This window comes from Miscanthus floridulus, chromosome 14, assembly GCF_019320115.1.
Source record: "Miscanthus floridulus cultivar M001 chromosome 14, ASM1932011v1, whole genome shotgun sequence".
Classification (NCBI taxonomy): domain Eukaryota; kingdom Viridiplantae; phylum Streptophyta; class Magnoliopsida; order Poales; family Poaceae; genus Miscanthus; species Miscanthus floridulus.
In genome coordinates, this window is record NC_089593.1 from 72,673,757 (window position 1) to 72,685,455 (window position 11,699).

The following is an 11,699-nucleotide window of genomic DNA, read 5'->3' on the forward strand; positions in this document are numbered from 1 at the left end:
TAAAATATTTGCTTTAGTGGAATGCACCTTATTAGCGTGCAAAATTTGGAAATCAAGAAAATTTTGACATATGGCTGCATCAAAATTCAAAAAGATCGGTGAGTAGTAGCCAATGCCAATGATGGCTGACAGTCATGTATCTACCAAACATATACTCTACGTCCCAAAATAAGTGATGCTTTTGAATTTTTTGTTTGACCGTTCGTCTTATTTATTTTTTTATGCAAATAATAAAATAAATAAGTCATTTCTGTAATGATAAACTATTTCATAACAAAATAAATAATATTTATATAAAAGATTTGAATAAGATGACTGGTCAAAGAAGTCTAAAAGTAAAAAACGTCGTTTATTTTGGGACGAAGGAAGTATATGTCCATTAAGTTGCGCAATTTTTTTTTGACTATACAAAGGAAAGACTAGTATATATAGACTGAAGCACACGAGATTGTTTGGACCAAAAGTGTTGGTATATATATATATATATATATATATATATATATATATATATATATATATATATATATATATATAGGAAGAGGCTATTCAGTAGCCGGCTACAAAATAAGTTATTCTGTAGCCACCTCCATTTACTATAATTTTATATACTAATTTACCATAATGTCAATATATATTTACGATAGTTGGGTTACTATAACACATGGGAATATTTACCATAACGTTATATTAAACCACTTAGTAAGGAGTTACTATAATCTCGTAAATTAACATAATAATTATCATAACTCAAAGTGGCTACAGAATAAGTTATTCTGTAGCCAGCTACAGGATAGTAGTTCTATATATATATATATATATATATATATATATATATATATATATATAGGGAGAGGCTATTCAATAGCCAGCTACAGAATAAGATATTCTGTAGCCACCTTCATTTACCATAATTTTATATACTAATTTACGATAATGTCAATATATATTTACTATAGTTGGGTTACTATAACACACAGGAATATTTACCATAACGTTATAGTAAACCACTTAGTAAGGAGTTATTATAATCTCATAAATTAACATAGTAATTATAGTAACTCAAGGTGGCTACAGAATAAGTTATTTTGTAGCCAGCTATAGAGTAGTAGTTCTATATATATATATATATATATATATATATATATATATATATATATATATATATATATCCATTAAGTCTGATAGTACTATAACTACAGTGTCTTTGTGTCACAGGTTGGCAGCAGTAGCAGCTGGAATGACTGGCAGCCGAACATATAGCATATAGTACCTGCACAAACTCGACCGCTTGGGCTCGACGTCCTCGGTGGCCCTGCTCAGGTTCCGAACGAGGAGGAGGACGCGATGCGGCATAGCATGCCGCGAGGACCAGAGGAGAAGAATAGGATGCGGTGGTTGGGCGCGAGGAGAAGAATGAGATGCTGCTGGGTCTCGGACTCCCGCTGAATGGCGACGGCAGCCCACCAGAAAGCTTTTGGCATTTTTTAATAATATAATATATAAATTATACTGGAGTTTTCATATTATTTGTTACATGCCCGAATTTTTTATTTTTTAGCCCTTTTCTTTTGAAAGATTTTCACAGATATGTCTCTAGAGGTATGCATTCAAAATCTGGACCTTCAGCTTGGAGCCGTAGTAATTGACGCCGAGATTACACGTCTCGGTGCTATAGTAATTGGCGCCAAGCTTTCTCGGCCACGTCGGCGCCCATGGCAGCCACCTCGGCGCCGGGGTCATTGGCGCCGAGCTTGATGCCAAGATCTATGGTGTCGAGCTTGGCGCCAATAACCCCGACGCTGAGGTGGTGTTTTAACCTGCCGTCCATCCTTCCTGACCGAGGCTTTTTCCTCTTCTTTCTCCTCCCTCTTGGGTTTTTACTCTCCCAACTTCACCCTACCTTACGAATCAACATATTGGACTTTAGAAACTTTGATTTGATCCGTAGATCTTCGAGGGCCAGGTATTCTCGCTCCCCTCCTAGTTTTTTTTCACATCAATTCGGTATATATTAGTCGGATTTTTCAACCTAAGAATCGTCATTACTTAGAATTTCATGCAATTTTTAATATTTGTATTATACAACCGTAGGATGTCAGGCATGACAAAGCTAGCAAACCAAGGTAACCTTATCGCATGTTGTTATATTATGGGTTCATTGTTGTAGATCAAATAGAAAATCCTAGGTTTAAGGTTTAATGTTAATTGCTTTCGGTTCTTAGAACGAAATTGATTAAATTGTAGTTATGGCTGGATGACCGAAAATGCCTTCGATCTATTGCCTCTGCCTAGTGGTATTCCAGTGCCCATGTACTTTTGCGACGATCCTTGCAAGGTAGCAAAATCCGATGAAGAGGACACGTATAGGCAGATATATTGGATGTGTTCCAATTTTACGTTTGAGCCTACACTTCGTCAGCGCCGCATTAACAAGATGGTAAGGAATTGATGTTGTGTAATAATTATTTTGTATCATGTGAAATCTTGTATGATTTTTTTTGTTTTGTAACAATTGCATTTATTGCAGACCCCTCTACAGCTCTGTGATTTTGAGCAGTGGATTGACACTGAGATCAAGCCTGAAGACAAGGAATGGATTCAGAAATTATTGCGGTGGGAGGCAGAGGACAAGGAGATGATGGAGAAAAGACGGAGAGAGGATGCTGCAAAAAAGAAGCATAAGGAAGAGGAGGAAAGAAGGCGTGTTGCTGCGTATAGAGAGGAGAGAGAGAAGAAACAGCGATGGAGGAGAATCCCGATGCCCTGAGGAAGGAAAAGTGGCCTCATTGCACTCAGTAGTCTCCATGTCTTACTAGTTTTATGGTTTATTCATGAACAATGTTGTCTATTATTGAACTTTTCATTGTGTTGTCATGTAATGCACTTTAAGTATGGGCATACTTAGGTCATGTACTGCATTATTTAGTTTGTCAGCATGTACTTCTAGTATTATTGTGTTGTTTAATGTGTCATAGTATTGAACTTTTCATTATGTTATTATTTTCATTATCTGTGGTCATAATATTCAGTTTAATATTATGGACGTAGTGAAATGAGATCACGTACTGCAAATAAAACCTAACGAAGTAGGACATTATATAATTCAATACGCACAACACATGAAATGGCATGTGAGAACATGTACCAAACTAGGGTACAGAGGTCCTGAACTAAACCCAACATGCCTTAGGTAATTGAAGCGAACAATAAGCACACGAAATGACATGTGAGAACATGTACCAAACAAGGGTATATAGTTTCTTCGACTGAACCTAACATGCCTTAGGTAATTAAACCAAACAACAAACACATGGACGTGCCATGTGAATAAGATAGGGTCGTCCTAGTAGTGTGGCCACATAGCAAATTGTATTGCATCTTCTCCACAATAGTCTCCCATTGTTGTTGTTGGTGGTGGTGGGGGTGACGGCGGAGGCCCCATGTTCTTGTGATGAGGGCAGGTGCGATATGGATCATTGTAGAGTGCCTCCTGTGAACCTGCACCATTGTTGTTATCGTTGTCTTTGTTTTCCTTGTAACTGCTGCTAACTTCCCTTTCTAGATCAAAGATACGGTCCTACATGTAGTAGATGTACTGCTGATGCGGATAAATTTGTTGAGGATCGACCCACCTAGTGAACTCACAGTTTTCTTTAGACTCGAAAGACCACAATAAGTATGTCCTATGAGTTGTAAGGGTATTCGAGAAACATATTTAACAAACGAAATGTAATAGCAATTACCCATGCTCGCGGGCATTTGAAGAAGCGACGACCTCCGTCGATCCACTCGGTGAACATCTGCACTATGTAGTCCTCACCATGCATGCATTTTGGCCAATCTTCCTTTCGGTTATCGTATCCTCTGAGAGGGAACTCTTTAGTGAAATCACTCTTGCTCTTAGGGGAAACTGATACACTGGTTCCTCAAAGAAATCTGGCCCAAGAGACCCCTCCCACACAATGGGAGTTCCCTTCATCCCCCCATTCCTCTCCCACTCCCAAAACCCTTACCTCTAGATGACCCTCCAGACATTCCTACTCCAACAAAACTGAATACTAGTTTGGTTTTGCTTTTGATTAGCAATGCAAACAGGAACACATATATATAGGTAGAGGCTGGTTTGCTAGCTATTGTATTGTGTTGTAAATGCTACTGAAAAGTCTACTCAGAATCACTGAAAAGCCTACATCGAAGGACATTGGAGAGCCTACATTCCATGACTAAAAAGCCTATTCCAATTTAGACTTCAATCACTGTTTCAAAGGACACTAAAAAGCTTATTCGACGGTGACATGACAAATCACTATAAAGGCTAGATGCTATAGGTGTACTACATAAATATACTTTAGGCAAAAAATTTTGGCATAATTTCCCCTATTTTTTTATGTAATCCATGCACAAATATGACATGAATATTTAACCTCAATACAACATGTTCAAACATACAAATATATGCCACATTCATCTCAAACCATATACATGAGCATATTAATAGTCCACATAGTCCATAATTATAGTCCATAATAGTTTATAGTCCATAATAATAGTCTATACAGTCCACGATAGTTCATAATGAAAGTCCATAAAGTCCATAATAGTACATAATAACATCTACCATAAACTCTACCACAAACCCTCACTGCCTCCTAGTCTTACCCTTACCCTTGTGACCAAGAGCGTCGGTGCCTGGAGTGTAAGGGTCAGGTCGACGACGTCGCCTAGTGCCTGGAGGCTGTGTAGGATGAGTCGAGGGAGAATCCTATAGCTGAGACGGTCCAAGCTCCTCGTGCCTCTGGTCCACCTCCTCTTCGTCCTCGTACGCAATGCCTATGGACCCTATAGGTGCTTGGCTAGATGAACCTAAGCCTCCTCTGCCTATGGAAGGAACGTGCACGTCTTGCATCATGGCTGTCCTACAACCACAACGAGTAGCCGCACGGCATAGCCGACGTGACCGTCTCTGTTGTACAAAATCATGTTAACTAAAAGAATTTAACATATTAATATTATACTTGAAAGAATTTTTAGAATCTTACGTCTAGGAAGCTACGCATGTTGTCATCCCTGACTCTTGGATGAAAGCGCTCAATGTCTTCAACCGAGCATTTGAGGGTGTTGCCCTGTAACAAAGTTCTTAGTAAGATTGTATTGCTATGCAACTGAACATAGAAAAATAAGGCAATTAACTTACCCCTCTGTCCAAGATTGGTCCCACCTCCACTTGCCCTCCTACATGAGTAGTTTGATCATACGTCGTGTCTTCATCATTGGAGGACCCGATGTCAGTGTAGTCATCTTCTATCCATTGTAGCCTCAACCTGCAACGTGTCGCACGTTGGTACCAAGCTTGGTAGCACCTATACTCATGGTTCATGTGCGGCTCATCGTTCTTGTCCATGTTGGCATCCAACAGCTCCCACTATTCAATGTAGTTGTGGTGGTGCTTCTCCCAATAAAAAATCTTCCTGTTCTTCTGACGATCCAACCTGCACATCATGTGTGGCAGAACCGCCTAAAATAACTCACTTCCTAAGGTGCTTGTCTTCCATTAGACACTAAACACCCCAAGAGTGAGCTAATTTAAAGAGTTCTATCGAGCACACCCCATGGGAGAACTCAAAAATCCACATTTTTCCAGCAGTATCATAAATGAGAGAATAAAGCTTACAATATTCTTAGCCATTTCTTACATCACTTTTCATGCAACATTAGAGTATAATATTTATTGTTTATAACAACGAAATATAACCATGTTATCAGAGTTTTAGCGGAAATAAAATCATTTAATGACAAGTTAAGCATTAACATGATGATCCGTTATATACATCATAATAGTTGTAAAACATTTTGGGTGGAATTTTCAAATAAACTCTATGTCCACCACATTAAGGAAATCCTCGCTGAGCCCACCAGGAGGTTCCCGCAAACAAGTGTCAGCTCTAGCATCCACCTGTCACTTACAATAGGGTAGAACAAACCCTGAGTACTCAATTATACTCCACAAGACTTACCCGTCAGGAGGAAAGAAAAGACTCCAAGGATATGCAAGACTATCTGGCTTGTGGGTTTGTTGCATCTACAGGAGGCATTACTAAGCGTGCATCATTATATTCAATTTTATTAGCAGTTAACATTAGTCTATTATCTAACCATTTTAAGTAAGCACCTGTGCTACTTTCAAGCAGGTGGTAAGCAATCAGAACCATTTTACCATATTTCATATTCCAGTTCTTACTACGGTGCTAGATCATAGCCAAGCTGTACCGTATCACACGACGATTCGTGAATCAATGTATCTAGCTGGGTACCCCAAAACACACGCCTTGCTTGTAGCCTAGGCATAAGCAAGACCAACCCAACACTCTCCTGTCAAGGGGTCCAGATCCCTGTCCAAGCTTGGACTCCAAGCCCCCACTCCTGAGTCCTAGACTCAGTGTGACGCTTAGACCTCCACCATCCTCGCCTCCAATTAGTCGGTCCAAAAAGAGCCAGAACACACGATAAGAGAGCAACGAGCCTTCCCGCTCCCATAAGCAAGTATGTGCTCAGGATAATAAGTCTGTGACCTGACTAGAATCCAATGCAACGAACGGTCCTCAATCGACACAGGTGGAACAAGTGCAATCCGAGCCTTGCTCGAATGCCAAACCAAGTCTAGATCCAAAGTACCATTCCGCCCAGTCTCCAATTATCATTCATATATATATATATATTCCAGGTGATAGTAATATAATAACAACAATAATATCTTTCCTATCTCTCGCGAGTGACAGGTAATCACTCGACTTCTACCGGGTCCTATAGCATAGCAATCTACATGATCCTAGCATACTAGTAGGACTCATAGGATAAGGATATATATATGCAAGTGGTTTTCATTCAACTCCTTAAAACTTAATGAACAAGCATAAGATAAAGTGCAGAATAATAGGGGTTATGCACCGGGACTTGCCTGGGTAAGATATAACCAAGTTAGCTTTCATCTTGGTGGCATGATCATCAAGTCACCATCTGCTTCCGCTACTCCCGATGACTCCACGATCCAACATCGCTCCTACCATGAAATACGTGGATGCAACGCATTGATGTAAATAATCAACGGCAACCGCAACTCTAAAATACGATTACGTCTCGCAAGCTAACGAGCTAGCTCTAATGACTAATATACTAAGCCATGTATCCAAGTTGTCGAACTAGGCACTAATTTCCACAATGTTTTAGTTATAAAATCCCTAGGTGTTTCTTTATTTCCTTTTATTTACTATATATATAAACTAGGGCTCATTAGTTACCTCAGCAAACTAATTATTCTAAAGCTACAAAAATTACAGATGGCACATAATAATACTATGGAGCTAATGTAAAATTTTCAAAGCTAACACTACCATCATTCTATCACAAAAATTCCCACAAATTTGCATCTTAATAATATTAAGCATCTTAGTTTAATTTAAGAACTCCTGCAAATATTATAGAACTTTGTGGATAAGGTATACTGGTGGATGGAGCATGATTTTAGGAACCTAACAAGATGAGTTTCACAATTTTAGCTTAGAAGCTAAATTAACAAATACTTGGAAAAAAGAAAAGGGCCGACCTTAACCCAATCCGACCCGACGGCCCAGCATAGGGTACGGGCGCGTGCACACCATGATGGCCCAACGTGGCCCAAGGCCGGGACACCCACGCGTGGTGGCATTCTTGCAAAAGAGACCCTGTTCTTCTACGTAATAGCACTACCTCCCTACATACTATTCTCCTAGTCATCATTTTTACAAATGCCCCCCCGAATGTTGCTGACTTCACCACGGGGAGCTCTGGTCGTGCCCTACCATGGAGAAGCACACGTGCATGGGCGAAAGGCTTAAGACGGCCAACCCTGGTCACTGGCTGTGACACGAGCAAGTCCACGCGATGGATGAATAGGAGACTTGGCACGACGCTCTTAACTAGGAGTGACCGAACCCGAGCCAAGCTCTCCATGGCATCTAGCGAGACAAGGCAAGGCAGGGAAGCTCCCATCACTTCTGTGGTCGGGCCACCATTGCGACACGGCAGTAGGGCTCTAAGGCATAGACTAGCATGGTAGGTAGAACGAGGGGCGGGGTGAGCGCCACGTCGACCAAGCGATGCAGCCTCAACGTTGGCAAGACCTAGCGGTCGGTCATGCGAGCGCAGCGTGCACATAGCAGCGGGACCAGGCCGCAGCCAGCTGGGGCCGGCCATTGCCTAGGGCAAGGCTGTGTGGCGCCAACCAACGCAAGCTGGTCAGCGGCCGTAGCCCGGTCAAGACGCGAGCCCAACGCTAGAAGTGCCCACGCGCGCAGTGACCATGGCTCAGGCCGAGTGGTAGCAAACTACGTCGTGCATGCATTTTCAAGCTAAACAAAAACAGCTAATTATCTCTCTAAGGTTCAACCACTTATGCTAGTTTAAAGACAACACTACCTGGTTCCTAACGAAACAACCATTATGATCACAGAGCAGCTAGGGGTAAAGATAAACGAGTGCCAAGGTAAGCTCATCACTAAAATGCCGGTTCACAAACAGAGAGCCAATGACACGGTTCACAGCACGTTCCATGGTAGTTCGGGCAATTTTTACGAGTTCCACGTAACAACCAACATGACTATAACCTACACCATGCTCAAGTGCTCGTCTTGATGCAACCAACTGTACAAAAACATGGATGTGTTGATTAATCATTTTTGTTGAATTTTAATTGCCAAAATGGCATTGTCTACAATTCTTTTGTGACTTGGACAGAGTAAAGGCTTGGTTAGAACTAACAACCTTTAGTGCTTTTGCCGTAATTTTTAAAGGGTCTAAACCTTGCCGGTTTCAACTAACAATTGTACCATGACCCAGCCCATACTACATACTAACTCGTAGGAACAAAATATTAAAGCACTATTTAAGTATGTTCCACTATATAATTTACCAAAGATAGCACTTTAAACTTAAATTGTTTGTTTGCCGACTTAACCGTGAAGAGTGGATTTAATTTCAATTTGATTTCTGAGCTTCCCAAAAAATACTAGCTGATATTATTATTCTCCAAGATTTGAAATTGCATGCCCAGCTACGTAACTTGCCCTCAAATATTTATTTCCACACTATACTCTAGTTATAATTGGTCGTTGTTCATAGAAATTGTTTTCATGCCAACAATTAACACAACTCATTCTATTCTTTTTGTTAGGAGTTTTCATCACCATCTCTTTACACTAAGTAAACGAACTCACTATATTATTAGATCTATCTCTCAGGCCATAATCTCAGTGCTTAGCGAGCTCATAACACCAGAGGAGTTACATCACGTACGCCATTGTTAGTGAAGTTTTTATACGAAGTAATACAAATTTGTGCAGAAAATTTTGGCAAAATTTTCTTTGTTTTTTGATGCAAACCAAACAAAAATATGACATGAATATATGCATTCCATACACGCACATTCATCTCAATCCATATACATGTGACCATTTTAAAAGTGCACGTACATCATTACTTTATCTTATATAGGAATTAATAGAAATGGACTATAACGGGACAATTGAAATAGCAGAACACTTACTTGTGTAAGTCAACGCCAGTCGAGAACGAAGCCGTTGGGCAAAGCTATCTCACTCCAAATTGGCATGCAACTCTATCTAGCAGGTGAAACTCGATAGCATAGATGAAGATTAGAGGGCACCTCATCCTGTAGAAGTCGTAGTCGCACCCACACATGTCGCTCAACCAAAAAGGAAGTGCCCTCTCTCCATCGTATGGCTACCACGACACTTGCAACATGTCGAAACAAGATGTTAGATGCTATATTAAACCATTTCAAACCAGCATGGGAAATAAAATTTACTTACACTAGAGGTCGTGAGCGTGTCTAGCTCATTTGTGAACTCAATGTATGGCCACTATAACCTCACGTGCGGAACTCTAACCTGGTCCCAAAGGTACGCCCACGTCGGCTACCGACGTGGAGGCTAACCTGGGAACCAGTCATTATGAGACAGAACCTCAGGACGGCCAACTGGTAGATGAGCCCACATCCACAATTGGAGTAGGTACGTGCATCCACCAAGTGAGGTTGAGGACGAAATCCGACGACACGCCTCGCAAAGTTGCTGGTAAAGAAAAGCCAACACTGTAGAGCCCCAGCTGTACTGACCCGCTGTCGGTATGGGACCCACGGGATACCCCATAAGGAAGGGAGAAGATCTAGTCTAACTAGGATTCTTCCTATGTAATCTTAGTAGTAGTATTATTCTGTAATCCTACTAGGAACTCTCATTGTAAACCGACTAGAATTCTGACCTCCTGACTATATAAAGGAGGGCAGGGTTCCTAGAGACGGGACTAAGATTTTACAACACAACACTTTACAATCAATCCAACGCAAAGGCTAACGCCGACTGGACGTAGGGCTATTACTCGATTATGGTCGAGGGCCCGAACTAGGATAAATCGACTGTCTCTTGCGTTTACCATCGAGTTCTGCATACGCTGAAGCCTAAACAAACTGCCCCGGGTACCCCCATGGCAGGCTATCGGTGGTAAAACATCGATAGCTGGCGCGCCAGGTAGGGGCTTTTGGTGACTTTGCATCCGAGAGCTCGATGGACCTCGACAACATGATCTTCTCAACGGGATCAACCTTCATCTTCGGCTCATGGATCTATGAGGCGGACGACAATGGCAAGCTCCAGAGCCATCTTCTCAAAAATTTGGATCACCATGAAGACCATTCTATTTCGGTGACTACGATAGATCAACTTACTAGAAGATTTGCGCAGCTCACGATGTCCGATCCAACTCAGATTTCGTGGCTTCACGCATCTGATTCAAACTCAGGTTCCACTTTCGAGACAGAGTCTTATCCGAGTTCTTTCGGAAAACCGAGTTCTTTTCCGACAAGGCTCCAGAACATGACATCAACCTATCAAGAATACAACTCGGAGTACACTCAGAGTACTTCAAAGAAGACAGGTCCTTTTCGTTCGGTCTTGGCAACATGGCAACGTCTTATCGGGCACAGCTCGAAAGATCTCTTAATCTAGTGCTTGGAATACCACTGACAAGAGCTTAGGAAAGTCTCGTACTAACCGTAACATCTCAAGACTGCATCATCCACTGGCCAGGTTTTGTTCTTGAGGATAGCAGTACCCAGCTAGTTGACACAACAACAACAACAACAGCTCTACCCTACCAAGAAGGAGACTTGATCTGTGACCTTGAAGCCTCTATTGAAGTTATCAACAACTCTGACAGTACGGAAACCAACGCCGATGACAGAACAACTCACGCTTGAGAAGTATTCATGATTCGCCGTCCTCGATCACCATTGGTCCCCCTAGAAGTGCCCAACGTTAGGTCTTCAGATGAATCTGAGTCCAACATATCACCATTTACCTAGGGGCATGATGGTGAGACCGAGAGTCAGAGGCAAGCCAGAGAGAGAAAGAACAAATTGAAACAAGGACGTCAACGCTGTGCTAAGCAGCGCAAGGAAGCTTGGATCAGATATGAGTCAAACCTAGCCGAGTACAATAGAAGAAAATCAGGGCGAGAGGTCGAAGAAGGACGAGCGGTGAATACACCCTATGATAAGATCCAAGAAGCACTAGAAGAACTCAGGGCGACTTCACATCCCAGTGAAAAACAAGAACAGCTCCGGGACTTCCTTCGATCAACAGTCATAA